This window comes from Aotus nancymaae, unplaced genomic scaffold, assembly GCF_030222135.1.
Source record: "Aotus nancymaae isolate 86718 unplaced genomic scaffold, 86718_ANA_hifiasm-v0.15.2.pri h1tg000058l, whole genome shotgun sequence".
NCBI classification, from domain to species: domain Eukaryota; kingdom Metazoa; phylum Chordata; class Mammalia; order Primates; family Aotidae; genus Aotus; species Aotus nancymaae.
This window is the reverse complement of record NW_026988472.1, coordinates 40,784,152-40,807,237: the sequence shown is the minus strand read 5'-3', so window position 1 is coordinate 40,807,237 and position 23,086 is coordinate 40,784,152. Positions and strand designations below refer to the sequence as shown.

Here is a 23,086-nt window from a genome sequence, read left to right as displayed (position 1 = left end):
TAAGTGTGCTCATGACAGTGCTTGGCACATAGTAAGGGCTCTGGGTGTGTTGTTCCCTTGAATACGTATCTTATTCTTTCTCACTTTCCTATCATCCTGCCCCATCCTCAGAGCTAGGCTCTTGGGCAGCAATCACACCTCTGATTAGGCGCTCAATAAATGTTTGAGGAATGCATGACTGAATGGTTACAATGCCCCCTTGTGTATTCAGTGGGAAGAAATAACAAAACATACAGTTGGTTCTTAATATTAGTATGGGTAGTGTGACCAACTGTTCTGATTGCCCAGGAATGAGGGGTTTCCCTGGACACGGGTGACTTTTGGTGTCAAAACTGCTGAAATACCAGGCAAACTGGGATGAGTTGGTTACCCTAAGTATGGGCATTGGCGAAATGTCCATTTCATCAAAATGTTTTCAAATAAGCATAAAGAGAGGCACCCGAGGCCAATTCATTTATGTGCACATAGTAATGGCAAGGGCAATGGTAATTTGCTTCCTGCCCATGGTGAGTGTGTGTGTTTGTGTATTTGTGTGTGTGTGTGTGTGCTGCATGCACACCAATAATAGCTGGAATGTCATAACAGTGTGGGTGGCACATCATGTGTTCTGCAGTAATCACTTCACATGCTTAAGAGGGAGCATCAGATGACCTGGCTCACATCCTGGTTATGCCACTTAATAGCTTTGTGACATTGGGCATGTTTCTCCACCTCTCTGTGCTTCAGTTTCTCCATCTGCAAAATGAGAGATAATAACAGTACTCATCTTTCTGAATTTTTAAGAGGATTGATGGGTTCATACATGTGAAGCATCAAGCAGAGTGTTGGATGCTTCATAAAGGTCTGATCGCTGTTTGAGATGATTATTATTGCTATCATCATTAACACTACTTGTTACCTACATATCTCCTCTGCTTCTCTCCCTTTCTTTCCTCCCAGTCTCTATCCTTTGCCATGAACCTTCTGTGCCTTGCCTACTGTTTCTTCTCCCTGCTCTCTCCCTCTCCTGCCAGAGGGGCCACCAACAGTTTCACCCCTCTTTTCAGGGTTGTTCAGGCTGAGTCCCTCATAAGGGCACCAAGTGAGGAGGTTGAGGAGCACTGAAATCCAAGCACTTCTTCCTAAGGCAGAGCAGATACCCCAAAAAGGTGCCTTTTCCTCATTCACACAAAGACCGAGCAAGCTGTGATGGAAACTTGCGAATGGTCTACAGAAGAACAACCGTTAGTAACTGAATTTCATATCTGGAGTCTTTTGGACCTCCTAGCTGCCCAGGTCATGCTAACTCCAAACATTATTCATTTCCCTGAAGACATGTGTACAGATAAAAGATGGAGGCATCATTCCAAGAAGATCAGTGAATAAGGTTTGTTCTTGTGTATAAATGACATTTTTAATATGAAATTGAAATTATCTGATCTAGGAACAGCATGCACAGCTTTTAGAATTAAACATTTTTTCAACAGTCATGATAATAATAATGAACAGTGACTATAATCACTTGATTTTAAAAGATGATGGAAGACTATTTCAGAATACTGCATAATATGTACATAGCCAATAACTGTAGAATGCTTGTTATAGATCACCGTCAAACATGAAATTGACTTTATCTTAACTTTGAATTCCAAATTTGAAACATTTGCACCATTTTTCCCTTATATCATATATAAAATATTCGATAGTGGAAAATAATGATGTTTCTTTGCTGATTGGGTAGATAACCAAGGTTCTGTTCCTACCAAAAAATGCCCCTCTGCCTTTCTCTGAGATGCCTGAAAGTTCAATATAGGCCAGGTGAACAATTCCTACTATGAAGACTGTTATGAGAAGTAAATATCTGTTGCATATTCCGCTGCCTTTGTGTCGAGAACAGTCATCCTTGTAATGAATAGGGTAAAGGCAACCTTGACCCAAATAAATAAAAATTTGAAAGATAGACTCTTTGGGGCCAATAAAATGGAATCTTAGAGAACCAAGAGAACTTGCAAACTAAATTAAAGACCTATTGACTATGATCTGAAGTTTTAAAATGGAGAATCATTATTCTGATTTTCAAAAGGGTGAAGAAAGTACATTTGGCAAACTCAGGACTGAGAGATTAATTAAATCTTGCCAGATCCTGGGACAAGCCAGTTGTTTGTCAGAAACTGGACAAGAAAGTACTGAATGCTATTCAGCCCTGGGTTTGCTAAACATAAGGAGGGCAAGACTTTGCTAGTGTGGGAAATGACCCCTCCATGCCTTTTGGCATGTGTGTCTCTCCCAACAAAGGAGTGAAATGTATTCCTCTACTTCTGACTTTGGGTTTGATATGTGATCTGCGTTGTCCAATAGAATGTCCATTCTGAGCCTAGGCCTTAAGAGGACTTCGGTACTTTTCCTTCATGTCCTGTGCTTCTGTCACTGTAATGAGAAGAGCTCGTGCCGGCTAGTCTACTAATTCTAAGAGGAAAACCAGGGGCACATAGAGCAGAACCATCACAGCCACTGTAGCCTGAAGTGGAGCCACCTAGCTAAGCCCAGCTTCATTGGGCCAACCCACAGATGCAAAGTAAGCCCAGAGGAGATGGACAGAGCCCCTTGTCCACCCTCAGACACATGAATTCAATCTGTGCTTTATGTCATATGCCACTGCGGTGTCAAGAATCTGTGCTAAACAGCACTCACGTGAATATAGAAAATCCATACACCTATTTTTCTTCTTTGATTGGTAGACCAGAGTCATGAGATAGATGGTTCTGGATGTGAACTTCAGCACGTATGTGGTAAGATCCATTCCTACAACCTTAAAGGTGAAACAAGATGAAAATCAAAAGCCAGTCACTATTAAAATTAAGGTATTAATGTTTGGAGAACAAGCAAGAGTGCTAAGTAATACAGGTTTTATGTAAAAATACATATTTGTGTAGAAGAAGTTATGGAAGGAAAAAGGCTAGAATTAAAACCATGGTTAATATAATGCTATATGACATTAATGAAAAAATGGCATCCAGGAGAAGAGGGATATTTCCACTTTATTCTGTATTACTCATACCATACTTTTATTATTCTACTGAGGAGGCAAAATCTATTTAGAATCAAACAGTATGGATGTAAGGACAATGGAGAGGAGGAGTCAAAGAAGGGTTCAAAATTTGGAAGAATGGTGATACATTCATTGAGCAAGGAAGTGAGAAAGAGAATCTGGTTTAGGGAAGAAAGATGAGTTGGCTTTGAACATGGCAAGTTTGAGGTACTGGTAACACATCCAGCAGGAAACAACCAAAAGGCAGTTGGGATTCTGGGTCTAGAATTCAAGAACTTGAGTTGGGCTAGAGATGAGATTTAAAGACAATAGAAGTCATGGAGTAGGTTAAATTCAGGAGAAAGACAGAAAAGAGACAAAAGAGAAGGTGACCAATATCAGCTCTTTTTGATTAGTGGAAATGAATCAAAGAAAATCCAGAAAAGCAATAAAAGAGAGCATGGTGAGAAATATAGAGGAGGAATCAGTAAGATATAGTGCCACCAACCATTCCCCCAAAGAATTTTCAGGAGAAGAAGGTCAAAGAGGATAAAGACAAAGAGTTGGCTACTAGATTGGACAAATAGGACAGTGGGGACCTTGGGCATAGTTGGTTTTGAAATATGGTGGCATCTGTAGCCAGGTAGCAAGGAGTTAAGGAACAATCAAGTGATGAGGAAGACCAAAGAGCTGGTGCAGCCATTGCTGCATTTTGAGGTTGCTTAGTGGCCTCTCTTGCTGCAAAGAAGTTACTCCATGGTTTTCATGCTCCTTTCAAGATGGAGCTGGGAAAATGTTCTCCCAGCATTCTTTCACCAGAGAAACTAAATTGGAATTTCAGTTGTTTCCCCTTTCATGGAACTTTAAATCACCCTATGCAGTATAATTTTTTGAGAGATAATTTCTGTTTCCCCTCCCTGGTTGTTCTTTCCCCACTCTGCATTTTTGCCATGGCAAAGGTTTGCAGTTGGATGAAGAGCAGAAGTTCTTTACAAAACGTTTCCCTTCCTGGCTTTTGTTTTCCAAATCCTGAGCCTCTCCAGAGAATTGTTATGGTGTCCTAGAGAGTGTAAGGCAAGAAAGAGAATATTTTTGAGAAAATCAAGAAGGATTTCCCTAAGACTAAAGAGAAATTTCTTTGACTGGGGACAAGAGAGACAAATTTGAGAACTTCAAGAACCACAGGTTCTTCATCCTGACAGTTCCAGGAGAGGAGGAGGATTTCAGACAACTGAGCTGAGGGAGGGAGGCTAGACCAAGGCTTAGGCTCCTGGCTGACCAAGGCTTCCAGCTCCCAGCATAGCCAAGAACCTGCAGAATCTGAGGAGCTGAAGGGACCCTGTGGCCTGGCTCTGTTCCATCTCAGTGATACCTTTGGATTTTCCTGAGGGTCACTCTGATGACTTAGCACACCTTGAGGCAGAACCTTAGCACATTCCAAAGAGTAAGGGAAGGGTCCCAAGAATGTCTGGGGTTGAATTTTCCACCAGATTAGCAGGATGAGGCTGGTTGCTTTATTAAAAATAATAACATGCAGTGTTCTTTTCTCACCTGAGTTTGTGGATTGAGATTTATGCCTGCTGAACTAGAGGAAGTCAAGTTTATATTCTCAAGAAGAGTGCTTTCTTCATCTGGGAAGAAAACCAGTGGGGGTAGAATGGGTATCTCTAGATGATGTGACAACTGGTGTGTAGCTAGTAGTCAGTTTGGTAGGATGGGTAGAGGAGGGTAAAAGACAATGACATCATTTTCTGAGAAAATGAATTCTAGTTCATCTCTGCTGCTTAAGCTTCCCACATCTTTGGCCAAGGTATTTCATCTCCCTGGCCTCAGTTTCCTCATATGTAAAGGGAAAGTGTTACATTAATCGAGTGCTAAGGCTCCTCCCACATCCTGAGACCCTTTGACTTCATTCTCGTTTCTCTCATGGCAAATTGAGTTTCTTATCTCTAAGAAATGAGGTGTATTAAGCAGCCCCATTGCTGCTGAGCTACATTCAACTCGGCCTAGCACATGCCAGAAAATAGCAAGCTGGGACAGTTAGCATCACTGGGGAGGCTATATGCATGCATTTTAATCTGCACAGATCCAGGATTTCAGATACAGTGCATCAGTCCATGCAGATTTAATGGGGGTAGGGGCAGAGGGTGATGAAACCACCAAATTTGCTATTTAAGACTGGGCCGTCTAGTGAAAATGGGTTTGCATACTAGTCTCGGAGGGCTAATTTATCACTCTGGAGAGCAATTTCTCATTAACACAATGTCAATACTGCTGGGGATTGGCTAGACCACCTTTGGAAGAGGTTAAATTACCTTTTAATCAGCATATGGAAGAATAAAGTTTCTGTTCCATCATGACATAACAACCTTGCTAATTTGACATCTTCTAAAAGCCAAGGCAATTCTAACTACACCTGTGTGATGCGACCAGAATCATTTCCAGAGAGGCAGAAGACAGGAAAGAAGAGTTTCTGTGGCTGTTATCCAAACTGGCGTAATTGATGTGGGTGCAGTAGGTTATAGCTAATGGTCTGTGTTTAATTATGGAGGCAGTGACACAAGGCCTCAAGGATGATAAGGCACTAACCAGATGATGTACCACTTTCTCAATTCTGAGCTTGCTGAGTGACTGGATAGAAAGTCAGTACAACAGCAACGTGGTCTAAAGTTCATGTTTCTCCTGCAAACAGTCGCACACAGACCTCAGGTGAAAGTGCTTTGAAATCCATTGCTCTGGAAATCACTTCTCCATTTAAACCAGGATGACTTACACTGATATATGTCCAAAATTCATTAATAGCTGCTTTGAAAGTATGGGACTTCCATTTTGTCTTACTCCCCAGAGCAATGAAATAACAAACAAAGAAACAACCTTTCATCCACTAGCTTGAAAAATAATGACAGTAACTGTTACAGAACTGCATATCCATATCCATTCTCAACTTTTGGCAATAGATCCTTCAGTTTTTAGCCAGACACATGGCTGTCTAGCTGGAGACTACATTTCCCAGCCTCCATGGCAGCAATGTGAGGCCATGCGACTAAGTTTTAACCAACGAGAAAGGAGCAGATTGACGTGTGTAATGTCTGGATCGTGCTATGAACGGAAACTGCTCATCTTCCATTTATTCTTTTCTCTTCTTGTGGGTAAGAATGAGGTTGTGGTAAGTGGTGATTCATTTTCAACCTTGACAATAAGGAAGACACCCTATGGGATGATGGAGTAATAAGAGAAAAAAAAACTGTGTCCTTAGGTGACCTTGAGGAATAAGGTCATTCTACATCCATCAACTGCCTGCAAGCTTGGGCTTTCATCTGACCAGATCTTCTATCCTGTTGAAGCCACTGTTATTTTGATCTCTGTTAAAATGAATACAGTGATTTACATCAGTAAAGCACTTTCCAATTTGAAAAACATGTTCTTTCATATATTTTATCTATTAGTGGCTCAAAACACCCAGGTGAAGCAGACAGGGAGAGAAGTCGTTAGAGATTCTATTTGACAGGAGGAAATGGAGGCTCAGAGAGGACATGGCTTTTGTCCTCAGTCACACCTACAGAGATACCGAGCCACATCTTGCACCTGGATCTTCCAACTCTGAATCCAGTGTTCCTTTTACTATCATATTGCCCATCCTTCCTTGGAAACCTCAAGCGATAGTAGTGCATGAGAGGGCACTCTCCATTCATTGAAATGCTGTTTTGATCACTTAAGCGTTCCACCCTCATATACCTCCTCTCCCCTCCCTTCCACCTCCTCCAGACCATCCCCAAAACAGTAAAGAAAAGCTCCATAAGGAAGGTTTTAAAAAAATGGTTGATGGCATTGCTTAAAATGAGAACAGTCTGGGGTCAGCGGTGGTTGGGGAAGTGCAGTGGGAGGAGTATTTTATCAATGACATTGTTTAGAATTGCCAGAACATTGGAGTAATAAAAAGCAGAGCAACTTGCAGTCAGTTTTATTATTGTTTCTAAATTCTCAACAGGCGATAAACTCCTTACTGCCTGTACCCCCTTTTTGCCTGCACACTGGATGGCCCACTTCCATTACCACCCCCTTTAGTATACCACAACATAATAGTTATGAAGGAAAGAAAATAATAAAGCATAAAACCCAGTTAACTTCTTCCTTGCTCTCTGATATGTATACACATCCAGGAAATGGCTGGCATGTTTGTACCAATCGCCGCCTGTTCCATTTAGAAGAGCTTCTGTAAAGAAGAGGAAAGCTTGTTTGTTTCCTTGGGCTTTTCCTCCCCTCTTATCTCCATAGTTACAAGAGTTGGTTCTGTGTAATTTTTTGAAGCTGGCACCTTGCCCAACTCAAATTGATTATAAAGGTTGGGAGGGACAGTTGAGATCTGCGGCTTGATTCCTGGGTAAGTTGGCTGTTTAGAAAGATAGCATTGACAGCCAAGATAGCCTGCAGATGGGAAGGCAAATCTGGAGATTCCGTTTTTTATTATGGAGCCCGTGAATGACTCACTAGTTTGGGCTCTTCCTTGCAGAAACATAGAAAGATAAGTGCCTGGGAGAAATCAGCCAAAAGGTTCTTTCCTCAAAGGCTTTATAGTAAGTAGCGTTGCCAGATTAAATACAGGACACAAGTTAAATTTGCATTTCAGATAAACAACAAATACTTTTTTTAGGATAAGCATGTCCCCAAATAGTGTATGGGATATACTCATACTGAAAACACAGATGCTCAGTTATATTTGCATTTCACATAAACAAGGAATAATTTTTTTGGCATAAGTATGTCCCATGAAATATTTGGGTCATACTTAAACATTATTTACTGTTGATCTGAAATGCAAATTTTAGCAGAGAACCCTGTATTTTTGTTTGCTAAATCTGGCAGCCCTACTTACAGAAATCTAGCAAGATCTTTAAAAAATGGTTTCTTTCAATTCAGAAACAGCCAATCTTGTTTTTCTCTTAAAAGATTCTGTAGGCTGTTGTATTTTATTTATTGGTGTATGGAAGTACAGGAGGGACAGGTCTCTTCACCTGTGTAAACCTTATCTTTCTAAAAGGAAAGGATTAAATGGTTTCTCGAAAAATTCTATAGTCCTATGTCCTTCCCATGTTACTGATATCTTGATGGAATTAATTTTCCCCTGAGTTAAAATAAATTGGTGCTATCTGATAGAAATAAAATTCAAGCCACATATTATAATTTTAAATATTCCAGTAGTCACATTATAAAAGTAAAAAGAAACAGGTGAAATTAATTTTAATAATACATTTTATTTAACCAATTATACTAAAACAGTATCATTTCAATATACAATCAATATAAAAATTATTAATGAGATAGTTTACATTCTTTTTTTGTATCTTCAGAGTCTGGTGTTTATCCTTATAGTACATCTCAATTGGACTAGACACTTTTAAAGTATCATTTGCGACACGTGGCTCAATTCTACCATGTTGGACAGCACAGGTATTATAGGCTAAATAAACAGATAAACAGGCCAGGTACGGTGGCTCACGCCTGTAATCCCAGCACTTTGGGAGGCCGAGGCAGGCAGATCACTAGATCAAGAGTTCAAGACCAGCCTGGCCAACATGGTGAAACTCTGTCTCTACTAAAAAAAATACAAAAAATAGCCGGACAAGGTGGTGCATGCCTGTAGTCCCAGCTACTCAGGAGGCTGAGGCAGGAGAATCGCTTGAACCTGGGAGGTGGAGGTTGCAGTGTGCCGAGATCGTGCTACTGCACTCCAGCCTGGGCAACAGAGCAAGACTCTGTCTCAAAAATAGATAAATAAATAAACAGATAAACTTTAAAGAGTTAGGCAAATTTAAGAATGAGAGATCTATAAACGCTTATGCAGAGAACTTAGGCTATCATGGAACATATTAATAGGCTTTTAACAACATACAGTTGATTCTTATTATTCACAGATTTTTTAGTTGTGAATTTGCCTACTTGCTAAAATTTATCTGAAATTCCAAAATCAATATCGTCATCAGTGAGTATGCACATGCACACAGCAGTTAAAAAGTTGAGTTGCCCAATGTGCACATTCCCAGCTGAGGTCGAATGAGGTGACACTCTTGTCTTCTTGTTTCAGCTCTCAAACTGTAAACAAGTGTCCTCACATTCTATTTAGTGCCACGTTTTTTGTATTCTTATGGGCTCTTTTGTTGATGATTCACTGCTTAAAATGGCCCCCCACGCATAGTGCTAAAGTGTTATCTAGTGTCTGAAGTGCTGTCTAGTATCCCTAAGCCAAGAAGGCTGTGATATGCCTTATGGAGGAACCACGTGCATTAGATAAGCTTTGTCCAGGCAGGAGTGACAGCTGTTAGCTATGAGTTTAATGTTAATGAGTCAACAATGCATGTTAAAGAAGGTGTCTTTAAACAGAAACACACAAGAAACAATGTTATTTACTGATCCAAAAATGTTGTGACCAGAGGCTCACAACTAGAGGTAATAATTCAATATTTACCAAGTCAGTGTTCTTGGTGACTTTATAGAACATAACTAAAGCAAATAATGAGAATAGAATGTACTTTTTTTTTAATAATAGTTTTAGATTTACAGAAAAATTGAGTGATTTCCCCTCTTATTAACACCTTACAATAGTATGGAACAGTTGTTACAGTTAATGAACCAATATCCTCCATCCGTTGTTGTTATTATTTGCTAAAGTCTATAGCTTATTCAGATTTCCTTAGTTTGCACTTAATGCCCTTTTTTCTGGATATGAGGGTGCCACATCATATTTAGTTGTAATGTCTTCTTAGCCTCTTCTTTGCCATGATAGTTTCTCAGACTTTCCTTGTTTTTGAATGATCTTGATAGTTTTAAGGAGTACCGTTCAAGTATATTGCAGGATGTCCCTCCAGTGAATTTGTCTGTTTTTCTCATGGCTAGATTGGGGTTATGGGTTTCCAGGAGAAAGATCACAGAGGTAACATGCCATTTTTAATCATATTATATCAAGGATGTATCCATCAAGATGATTTATGACTGCTGATATTGGCCTTGGTCACTTGGCTGAGGTAGTGTTTGTCAGGTTTCTCCACTGTAAAGTGACTCTTCCCTCCCCTTCTTTCCATACTGTGCTCTTTGGAAAGAAGATACTCTGCGAAGCCCACACTTAAGGAATGGGGAGTTACGCTTCACCCCTTTGAGGGCAGAAATGATATGATTTATTTGAAATTCGTCTGCATAGAAGACTGGCCTCTCGTTCACCATTTGCTGATATATTCAATCATTTATTTATGTTAGTATGCACTAAGTATATTTATTTTATTGTTTGGGTTATAATCTAATGCTATCTTATATATTTTGATTTTCAAGGGCACCTTTGTGCCTTACAGACTTTTGTAAATTCAAAACAAATTAAACAGAATATATTTAGATCATTCTCCAAAGTTGAATTATTAAGTCAAAGAGTGTTTAAAATTTTTGATGTACATTGATACATTTTATAAACATGTGTGCTGCTAATTCAATGTAGGTCTGGTGTCAAAAGAGAATCCCCCAAGCTCTCCCCACTCCCCAATCCTTGAGACTCCCATTTAGTATTCTTTGGAGAAAGAGAAAGATCCAAATCTGACCCAGTGAAGCAATTGTTTGGTTTTCTTTTTATATTCTGACATGAATCCAGATGTACCACAGACAAATCTGGGCCCCAAAGACTTGTAATCATACTAGCTGACATTTACATAGGGCCTCCTATGTGCCAGGCACTTTTCCAACAGCTTTATCTGTATTAAATAATTTAATTCTCACAATGCTAAGAGGGATATCTGGTGGGCTCTATTTTATGGATGGAGATCCTGAGGCACAGAAACGTTAACTAGCTTGCCTAAGGTCATTTGGCTTGTACATGGTAGGGACAGAATCTGAACTCAGGCAGTCTAATGCAAGGAGCCATTCTCTTGGTACCCCCACTGTGACTATGTAATATGGAAACTCTTAATGAATCAGTGCCTTCATTCTTGTTTACTATCACTCTTTCCCAACAGCAGCGTTGTAAAGGGTACTCCTTTGTCGTATTCTCATCTATTTTTTTTTTTTTCAAGTTTCCATTATCGAAAAGCTTGTCTGGTTTAAATGGATCAGAGGACACTATGAATAAAGGTCATTTTCTTTATTGACAAGCTTTCCCAAAGAGAAATTTGCATTTCTGTTGATAAAAACCGTATCACAGATACAGGTGATGGTCCAATGTTTTAGCAAACAAGAAAGTGCAGGGTGCCAAGCTGAGCTCAGCGGAACTGAAACTAGGGCTTCCCTTGCTCCATGAGGACCAACCTTCCCTCGCCACCTCAGGGATTCCTGAAAACAATCTTGAAAAGCGCACATGATCTTAGGAAGTATTTTCTTTTTCTTTTCTTTTCTTTTTGTTTTCAAAATAAAAAAAGATCAGTTCCTTATCTTTCTGTATTTAATGTCTAGGAATTGTCCTTCCTGTATAAGTAAGGAGGCTCTGGTTGTCTTCAATAGCTGGAAAAAGCAAAAAAGATGACTAAAAAAAAAAATAGCTGGCCCTGCACAGCGGCTCATGCCTGCAATCCTGGCATTTTGGGAGGCCAAGGTAGGAGGATTGCTTGAGCCCAGGAGTTCCAGACCAGACTGAGCAACTCTAAAATTTTTTAGAGATCCCATCTCTAAAAGAAATTTGTAAAAAATTAGCCAGGCATGGTGGTGCACACTTGCAGTTCCAGCTCCTGGGGAGGCTGAGGCAGGAAGATTGCCTGGGCCCAGGAGTTTGAGGCTGCAGTGAGCTGGGATCGTATCACTGCACTCCAGCCTGGGAGACAAAGTGAGATTTTATTTCTAAAAAAAAATAGCCTTTAAAAATGTTACAATCTCCTCCTCCATCCCTATTATAACTGCATTAGTTATGGTAACAGTAGAATCTCGGTGGATTAATCCACTAGTTGTTGATTTCTCACTAATGTCAAGTCCAGTGCCAGGGCTCTTGCTCAGAAGGTCGCCGTCCACTGTCTCCTTCAGAGGCCCAAACTTCTTCCAGCTTGCTTAAGGGCCTCAGAGTCAGTGGCTGGGGAAAGAGACTCTACAGAAGGCACACTTGCTGCTTAAACACCTTAGCCTGGAAGGGCAAAATGTATTTCTACTCACATTACACTGGTAACAGGCAGTCTTCTAGTGGGATCCCCTGAAGTGTGGGAAATGGACTCCCTGGCTGGGCAGCTGCTTTTCAGCCACAGCTCTACAAAATGGAAGTGACAGGCAATCCTGGTGGCTAGCTAGTCATCTCTGCCATGAGGACCTGAGCTGGAATGAGTTCCAATTTCTCAAGATGCTAATGGGACTGGGAAGGGGCAAAGGGCACTCTGCAGAAGGGTGGGCACTGACCCCATGCCCTCTGCTGATGTGCATCACATGTCCACAGACTGTCATTGGCTAGTGACATGAGAGGAGAGCTATCTTTCTGTGTACGAGGCATGGAGATCCTGGGGAAAATCAGGATCTGGGGTGACTTGACCATGAAGTGAACACAAAATAAGAAAAGAAAAATAATATAGCATGTAGAGCAGATAAATGGGAGAAGTGGGGAGGTGGGATGGTTTATCCACAAGCACTGATTTCGTTAAGCAACAGAAACACTGTCTGTTGTTTTGGAAAAGACAGAACAAATCCCCAAACTAGATGCTGTCTACCCACATTGCTTTATGCAGGACACTTCACCACTCCGGGGCTTAGTTTATGCAAAAATGATGTGCTGACCCAATTGTTTTGCAAGTGTCTTCGGTGATCCTAGGACTTATAAACTATTAAATGGTAATGAGCACTTTCAGAGCCATGAAAAAAGCCGCCTGTTATATATCTTGATCTGGCTGGTAGTTACACAGATGTGTTTACTTTGTAAAAATTCAGCGAACCATACGCTTATGATTTGTGCACTTGTCTTTATGTATGTTATTCTTCAATTTCAAAAGTATACGAAGGAAAAAAAAAGCCTGTCACTATTTCCACCCCTTTTCAAACATGGAACCCAATATAGTTTTCAAGATTCAATTCAGGCTACAAAACATGCGTGGGATTTACTCACTTTGCTAGGCACGTCCCCAAGACTTCCAGCCCCTCTACTCGGTGCCCCTGAAATAGAGGGAAGGCAACTGTTTGCTTCAAATATGCTCAGATTTTTCTAGAATCTCTGATTCCCATAGCAATCAAGCCAATGGAAGAAGGAAGCAGGGCCAAATATGGCCATAATCTTTAAGTCCACTGACGTTTTCTGTGACTCTCGGCAGAATCCTCAGCAGATCTCTTTTGGTGCTGTGCATCTCACATCTCTTACCACCAGCCACACCTGTAGGCCCCTCTAAATGCTCCCTGCCTTCAGGTAGTTCCTTACTGAGAGTTCATGCTACTGCTACCACGTGACCTCACCTGCAGGCCAACTAGATTGGGCAGAGGTGGACACATGACCAAAGGGAAGCAGATCTACAGGTGACCAGAAGCCAAGAGGTGGACTCAGTAAGAGTTTCACAGAAGTGGAGATGACTAAGGTTGACTGGAGCAACTCCAATCATCCTGGGGATGTGGTACAGATAGAGTCAGGCAGGTGGGTGAGGGCAGAAGTGGAAAAGATGTCTGAGAGCAGGCAGGCAGCAAAGTCTTTGAGAAGGAAGAGGCATGAGTGGCCATGACCATGAATGAGCTTAGAATTCACAGAAACCAAAGGATTAGCAGGCTAGAAGCTGAACCAGCTGCTTGGCAGGAGCAAGCACAGAAGTCTCGAGGATGAGGGCACGGAGTCACAGGAATGGCAGGCCCACAGGCAGCAGCCACGAAGCCACATGCTACCAACGAAGAGGCTCCACAACTCCAGTCCATTTCCCATGAGGCCACCTGTACTGCCATTCCTCCTTTTCCTTTTAGGCATAAGCACAAGATCAAGATTCCCAACACTTTTATTTGACTTCTCCCTTCCCCTATCCATCAAACAGGGTTAATAATAATGCCCACTTAGCGTTTTGTGGAGATTAAATAAGTCAATACATGTAAGGCACTTAGTGCCTTCTACATATTAAGTGCTCAAAAACATTTGCTGTATTGAGGGTAAAGAATAAGATGATTTTCACACGTGTTTTTAAACCCACAAGAACCAAGTCAACCAGAGTCTTCGTTACTTTGAAACAAAAGAAAATAAAATTTTAACTGGTATTTCTAACTCTAAGACATGTGGCTCAAAGCTATTCTGGCTTTACCTCCACTCATAACTTCCAAACACAGCCCAGCTTCCTCACTTGGGGCCATCCCCTAAAATGGCCTATTGTTTAGTTTCTTGGATCTTGGTGGCTGCACTATCATATGGACGTTTTAGGTGTTAGAGCCCTGTGGCAAGCTGGAATCAGGGATGAGGAGAAGGGAGACACACTAGACATACAGATGTACACTTAGTATGAAAAAATGGCTCTTAAAGTGAACAATAAACTGGCAAATGTATGCTCCATTGACACAGTTGTCTAATGTATGTCTTCCTCAACTGAAACCCTGACATCTTGATGCCTGTCAAAATGCTAAGTTGCCAGGACCTCCAGGAAAAGATAATTGTCTTAGATGGAGTTCTTCCAGAAGCTGACCTGGACACGATGGTTCAAGCACACATAGCTGATTTGAGAGCTGGTCCAAGGAAACACTGCAAAGGAGTAGGAACATGAAATAAGGAAGAGAAGGCAGCAAATAAATGGTGTGGGATCAAGCCAATGATTGCTGTGGCCAACTGGCATTAATTTCCCAGTACTTCTGGCCTGCCACATGGGAGGGTAACACAGACCTCTGGGACCAGAAAAGGCAAGGAAATGCAAGTTCTGGCAAGTGGAAGTCAGGCTGGAATGCATCACAGTGGTAAGGGTTGGGGGAATACAGGCAGAACACTGACAGTGTCTGATAGGATAGCCTGGGCCTCCTTTGAAGTTGTGACTAGGTTTGAATTTCTAGGGATCAGGTGTTGCCTTACAAGCTATACTGACAAACAGCCATTCATCATTTTCCAAATCATTTGGGTTGAGACAAATGTAATGGTTTCCCTAAAATGGTAATTGTATTTTCCTGGAAATCAACGCAGGTTTGTTTATATGTCACTTACATGTTGCAGCACATAGCACATGCAGATCTTGAACATCTTGAAAAAGCAGTACAGGGACCCAGCACAAGTCTGTTCACAGACCTGCCCAGAGGATACCAAATGGTATGTTATTTCCTCCTCTCAACTGCATGTCACCAACAAAGGAACCCTACATGCTGAAAGTGGGGCTTTTTGGAGATCTCGCAGCAGGCTACAGACGTGAGATTTATGCCAGTAAAAAGGTCTGGCATCCTTTCTGCAATGTGTCAGTGGCACGGATGAATACTCAGGATGGGGGAGGTTGCTATTTTAATTTACATGCTATTGCTACCCGTTTTGGCTGGGTTACCCAGAATGCCCCAGATACCTATTTGAATGGGAAGTGTTCCATATTTGTAAGACAGACCATCTTGTGGAAATTGGTGTTTTGTCACTCTCCTGAACAGTGTGAAATTAGGAAAATGGCTTGTGTGTCTTGTTTGTGTTATAGAATTCTAGCATTTTTTTCTCCCTGTTTTTCTTTCTTATTAGCATTTTTTTCCAAGGGAGTTGAGAACAACCAAAAGATCCTTTTCACCACTTTTTCAGAATCATTCAACATGAAAAATGCAGGCTTCCGTTACATCTTAATTATTGTTTGCAAAAACTGTAAGTAGTTTTACACCATAATTTCTATATACTACTGAAATTGCTTGGTAGAAATTTTAAAGCTACCAAAAATCATTTTTTGCTTTTGCAAATATCTTCTTTTTATTTTTCTCTTGGAATACTGATATAGTAAATAAAAGTGGTCCTTTGTTCTAGGCCCATATGCTGGTCTGATTTGCTTTAGATAACTGCTCATAGAAGTCATATAATTTCTTTTATATTCTATTATTTTGCAACATATTTCTATGCATTACTGAGTTATCACATTTTTACATTTCAGTTTTATACAATGAATTTTGTCTGTAGAACACTCAGCTTTCCATATATAATATGCATGCATATTTAAAATGATAAAAAGAAGCATTCAAGATTCCAATGAGAGTCTCATATAATTGCAGTGATGTAATATAATATAATGCAATAAAAATGCAATTTATCCCAAGGACATATTTGGCAGAATGCAAAGGTCACTGTTTTCTGACCCTAATTTTCAAGCTACTGTCTGACATTTACATTGTATATCATTAAGAGCACACACAACCATATCATGTCTTTTGGGTGTCAATTTTACAGAAATTATATGTCTCTATGGTTTGTTTGGATGATGGGGCATTCAGTCTATACTAGGAATGTCATATAGACAACCTCCCGTCAGTCTCTGCCTATCACAAGAAAGCTGGAAGTAAATTAGAGAAAAGAGACTAGAGAGTCCTTCTGAGAGATTCTAAAAGAATAGACAGCAGACTTTCAGCAATAAGACAGACTGAGCTTGTGAGCAAGGCCCCTCATCTCACTAACACATAGAACTGCAGACAAAACATATCCTCCAGAATTTAAATACATATATGAACTCAGAAAAGGATGCAGGGGAAATCCCCAAGTGACAGACAGGAAGAAAGGAATCAAAGTCAGAGCAGTAAGGCCAAACAGGTACTATCGCATACCATGAAGATTTTATACAGAGATACAGGCACCACAAACTGGTTCTAATACCAATGTGGTATGGGAAATGAGGCGTCAGACTTTGATGGGGCAGGGGAGCTGGCATCTTAGACAGCTGTCCTATCTAGGCTTTGAAAAGGGAATTAGAAAGGTTGCCAGGGAAGCAATCCTGACCCAGGGAAGTTATGAGGAGGCTTGTATCTGGGCTATTGGGTGGAAACAAGTCATCTGCAGGAAATTAAAACCTAAGATTGCACTCTACTGAATGTAGAATTCGAATTGACACTACCTGGATGGCACAGGAAATCCAAGTCAAACAACTAACCTAAAAACAGATCTGGAACCTTGGAAACCTTCAGAATTCCCAAACTGAAACAAATGCCAAACCACTCTGTAGGTCCATTTTCACAACTCTCAGTGAATCTTCAGTGACTCTCAGGACTTCTTTAGGAAAAAGAAATCCCCTGAAGATAAATTCACAATAAAAAATTCTAAATGTATAGAAAAATGCACCCATTGTGAGGGAGGGTTAGAAAACTTACCAAACAAGAGAATTAGCACCCAATTTGAATATAATAGATTAATCTTAAATAGACTATAAAATCAGTATATTTTAAATGATTGAAGACATAAATGAGAGAAGAGAAGCCAAAATAACAGCCCAAAACAATATGAAAAAAGAATCAGAAAGATATGAAAGAGAATCAGAGTTTCCAGTAGTGAAAAAGAGTCATGGAAATTGGTGAACAGGTTAAACAGTAGTCTAGACAAAGGTGAAAAGAAAATTAGTGAACTAGATGGTATATATGAGGATATATACACAAAATGTGGCACAAAGAAAGGGCGAGGGGAGAGAGCAAGAGAGAGAGAGAAATGAACTATGAATGTGATTTTGAGGAAGTTCCAACATATGTCTAATTAAAGTTGCAGAATAAAAAATTAAAGGGAAATGGTGAGAAGCAATATTTTCCAGGGCTGAAAAGAGATGTGTGTTTCTAGATTAAATAAAACATATCATGTCCTAAGCAAGATAAAGTAAAACAAATCCACACCTAGATGAATGTGAAACTACAGAATGTCTAAGAAATTGAGAAAATCTCTAAAGAAACCATAGAGGAAAAAAATAAAATAACTTGCAAAGGAAGTATACAGGTTATAATTCAATCACATGAACACATCTAACTGAAAAAAGAAGCTGGGAAATATGGCTCAGTTGTGTGTCTGAGAAGACAAGAATGTGTCTTTTGAAGAACAGAGACCATCTTTGACCATAGTGTAATTATCATCTTTTGAATATTGAGCTCAGACCTATGGAATAAGAGAGGAAGAAATATGCTCTTGGGAGATAAAACTTTTCTAATAATCGGCCGGGCGCGGTGGCTCAAGCCTGTAATCCCAGCACTTTGGGAGGCCGAGGCGGGTGGATCACGAGGTCGAGAGATCGAGACCATCCTGGTCAACATTGTGAAACCCCGTCTCTATTAATACAAAAAAAAAATTAGCTGGGCACGGTGGCGCGTGCCTGTAATCCCAGCTACTCAGGAGGCTGAGGCAGGAGAATTGCCTGAACCCAGGAGGCGGAGGTTGCGGTGAGCCGAGATCGCGCCATTGCACTCCAGCCTGGGTAACAAGAGCGAGACTCCGTCTCAAAAAAAAAAAAAAAAAAAAAAAAACTTTTCTAATAATCCTCAAACCATATCACTCAAAGCACTGAAACTTCCCTCTCTAAAATTATTTTGGATTTGCTGTTATAAATGGTGATAAAAGAATTCTCCCACCCAGATTAAATATAACATGGTTTAGAAATGGATTTTGTCCAACTTAAATTAATGGAGAAGTGGAAATTGAACAACCTGCTTCTGAAGACTCTTGGGTAAATAATGAAGTTAAGGCAGAAATCAAGAAGTTCTTTGAAACTAATGATAACAGAGACAACATACCAGAATCCCTGGGGCACAGCTAAAGCAGTGTTAAGTTCTGGTCAGGGCAATTAGGCAAGAGAAAGAAAGAAAGGGTATTCAAATAGGAAGAGGGAAGTCAAACTGTCTTTGTTTGCAGATGACATGATCCTATATCTAGAAAACCCCATTGTCTCAGCCCAAAAGCCTCTTAAGCTGATAAGTAACTTCAGCAAAGTCTCAGGATACAAAATCAATGTGCAAAAGTAACTAGCATTCCTATACACCAACAACAGGGAAGCAGAGAGCCAAATCATAAATGAAATCCCATTCTCAATTGCTACAAAAAGAATACAATACCTAGGAATACAGTTAACAAGGGAAGGGAAGGACCTCTTCGAGGAGAACTACAAACCATTGCCAAAAGAAATCAGAGAGGAAACAAACAAATGAAAAAACATGCCATGTTTATGAATAGGAAGAATTAGCATGGTGAAAATAGCCATACTGCCCCAAAGCAATTTATAGCTTCAGTGCTATTCTCATTAAATTACCATTGACATTCCTCACAGAATTAGAAAAAACTATTTTAAAATTCATATGGAACCCAAAAAGAGCCCAAGTAGCCAAGACAATCCTAAGCAAAAAGAACAAAGCTGGAGGCATCACGCTACCTGACTACTACAGGGCTACCATAACCAAAACAACATGGTACTAGTACAAGAACAGATACATAGACCAACGGAACAGAATAGAGAGCTCAGAAATAAGACCATGCACCTACAACAATCTGATCTTCGACAAATCTGACAAGTACAAGCAATGGAGAAAAGATTTCCTGCTTAATAAATGGTGCTGGGAGAACTGGCTAGCCATATGCAGAAAATTGAGACTGGATCCTTTTCTTACACCATGTATGAAAATTAACTCAAGATGGATTACAGACTTAAATGTTGTTCACTTCCATCAAAATGGCCACAATTTGGTCATAAAGAAATGATAACAATCTTGGTTAACTCCTTTGCTGAAAGGTAGACAGCCTATAGCCTTTCCCTGGTTTAACAGTTTGACAGCCCTGTCAAAAAGTTAGCTGCCATGAATAGTGATGGATATACAGGGAAAGCAACAGAGATTAAACATGTAGGCCCCTCACCTATACAGCTCCCTTCCAAGACCCTGGAAAGAGCCCTATCACTGTGCTCACATGTCATATGTTTTTATAAATTTTTCAAAAATCGGATGTTTTCATTATAATCTGTTAAGTTCTCTGTTTCTTTTTAGTTCTACTCCCTCTCCATCACACTTCCCTTCAAGTCTGCTGGTGTTGAAGTGGCCAAGGACATTTTTGAGCTCAGGCTGAGGGGAATTTGAGTTGGGGAATACATTTAGTTTATTCTTAGTGGGAGATGTTTATGTGGTTTATAGTGACTTATACATATAGTTAATTTATTGCTAGCCATCTTGGTATAGAATTGGCTCTGGAATTCTCCCAACTGTGCCAACATATCCAGTATTGTGACACAAAGACTCAGCACACCATATGACTCCTAGGCTGTCTTAATTCATTTTCTGTTGCTTATAACACCTGAAATTGGGTAACTTATAAAGAAAAGGAATTTATTGCTTGCAGTTATGGAGGCTGAGAAATCCAAGGTCAAGGGGCCACATCTGGCAAAGGCCTTCTTGCTGCTGGGGAGTGTCCACAGAGTTCCAAGGTGGCACAGGGCATCACATGGCAAGGGCCTGGGTGTGCTATCTCAGGTTTCTTTTCCTCTTAGAAAGCTACCAATCCCACTCCCATGATAATCCATTAATCCATGAATCTGTGAATAGACTAATCCACTCGTGAAGGCAGAGCCCTCATAATCTAAACACCTGTGGAAGGCTGTATATCTCAATACTGCCATATTGGGGGTTAAATTTCAACATGAGTTTTGTAGAGGACAAACATTCAAACCATAACATATCCTCTTTGAGATATCAGCTGGACCTCTGGCACCTAGTACAAGATGTACATGAGTAGTGGAGAAGGAACGAAGTATGAAAAATACATAGGTTGATGCTGTGAACAATTCTTCCAAACAACAAGTACAAGGGATGTACTTGATGTACTGGGTTGAATATTGTCTCCCCAAAATTCATATCCACCTGGAACCTCAGAATATCAGCCTTATTTGGAAATAGGATCTTTGCAGAAGTAATTAAGATGAGGTCATACAGGTTTAAAGTGGGCCGTAAATCCAATGACTGGTATCCTTATAAGAAGAGGAAAGGGCATGATATGGTTTGGCTGTGTCGCCACCCAAATTTCACCTTGAATTGTAATAATCCCCACGTGTCAAGGGCAGGGCCAGGTGGAGATAATTGAATCATGGGGGTGGTTCTTTCTTTTGCTGTTCTCTTGGTAGTGAATAAGTCTCACAAGATCCGATGGTTTTTTAAATGGGAGTTCCCCTGCACCAGCTCTCCTGCCTGCAGCCATGTAAGATGAGACTTTGCTCTTTCTTTGCTTCTGGCATGACTGTGAGGCCTCCCCAGCCATGTGGAACTGTGAATCCATTAAGCCTCTTTCCTTTATAAATCACCCAGTCTTGGGTATGTCTTTATTAGCAGCATGAGAACAGACTAATACAGGGCAAATCACACAAAGAGAAGAAGGTCATGTGAAGTCAGAGGCAGTGATTGAGTGATGCTGCCACAAGCCAAGCAATGCCAGGAACCGCCAGGAAAGGGCAAGGAAGAATTTTCCTACAGAGACTTTGGAGAAAGTATGGCCCTCCCAGCAGCGTGATTTTGGACTTGTGGCCTCCAGAACTGTGAGAGAATACATTTCTTTTGTTTTAAGCTGCCCAGTTCATGCTCATTTTTTATGGCAACACTGGAAAACTAATGCATTTAAATACAGCATTTACAATTACAAGTGCATAATACATCTCCTTTCTTTTACTAAGTGGAAGAAATCGAATTGATCTGGATTCCTTTATTTATAAGCACAAACTTGTGGCAATGCTATAAGCAGTAGGAATGTGTGTGTGAAGTTGCATATTATATGCATCCCAGCTATCAATAATTAAACAAAGAATTTCGATCAGCCATGACAGAGGTAAGGCTGAATTATTTCTATAGAAAATGACGTTACAGAATTGTTGTCACATGAAGATGTGATCAAAGAGTAGCCACGAAAAAAAGGAGGGGAAAAGGTAGTATACAGATATTTCAGGAAGATAATTAATACAAAATATTATGTTGTTTTTCTTATTTTTTGTTTGGGATATTTGCCATCTTTTTTGAAATTTGCAATTTCTTGCAAGTTTTAGTCTCATCGTAAATAAATATTCACACTTGTACCTAATTTTGTATTTGTTATTTTATATGCTTTTTGAAAGAATTCCTTCCACCACCACCAAATTCTATAAGCTTTAGGTCTCACAGCACGCTTTTCAGAAATCTACAGACAAGTTAAGCCCTCTGAAAGCTTATATTGTAAGTGAACCAAGTAATCTCTGGATTTACAGCTATCCTGGACAAACGGGATTTTCACGAGGTAACATAAACAGCTTAAAAATTGCTTGTACTTCTTGTAGTGGTTTCTCAACAGCAGTTCTAATGACATCTTAGGTGGGACAAAACTTGATTGTTCCAGAATATTCCTTGAACTTAAGAACATTTGGCATCCTTGGCCTCTGTGTACTAGATGCCAGTAACAGACTCCAGTCTGTGACAATCAGAATCACGAAATGAATCACTCTCAAACATTTTCAAATTTAATCTGGGCTTGTTGAGGGGCAGAAATACTGCCTCCATTGAGAACTACTGCTACAGTAGGTGGCCCTGAGATATTCTTTGTAAATCCCATTATTTCAGATTGAGATCAAATTGGAATTGGACTCAAAGGCGAGGCCCCACCCTTTGTGTCTAACTTATAGGGCAGACTCACCCTGGCTCTTCCAAGTCAGCCCCTCTCTCCTCAAGTGAAGCCTGGGAAACACATCTTGAAAAGGCTCCCCATGTGACTCCGATGTCCACTGTAATTTGAGAGCACCTGTTCTCAAATCAGGGTGATTGTGGACCCCAGAGAACATTTGGCAATGTCCGGAGGCAGTTTTGGTTGTCACAACTGGGGCGGGGTCGGGTGTTATGAGGGCGGGGTCGGGTGTTATTGGCATTCAGTGGGTAGAGGTCAGAGATGCTGTAAAACATCCTACAGTGCACAAGACAGTCCCCACGACAAACATGAATTCAGTCCTAGATACCAATAGTGCCAAGGTTGAGAAAATCTGATCTAGACATTAGATGTCCCTGAAATTCTCTACGTCAATCTTGTTTTACTAAATCAAATTATATTTTAAGGGTTAGAAGATTTTGTGTCCATCAAGCCCCATGGCTTTCAACCAGGCTGACCTGCTGGGAGCCATAAGCAGTGTCATGCCCTGAGTTTTTGAAAGACCTAGGGCTTGTACTCCATCCCTTCCCCACATCTGTCAGACTGCCTGCCCTCGGCCCTTTTCAGATGCAACAAGGTTT

The 23,086-nt window shown here is 40.4% G+C and overlaps 1 pseudogene; it reads right to left on the bottom strand.

Moving 5' to 3' along the window:
* LOC105705484 (protein Mdm4-like) overlaps positions 1-23,086 on the bottom strand; it is a 32,117-nt pseudogene that overhangs the window by 3,894 nt on the left and 5,137 nt on the right.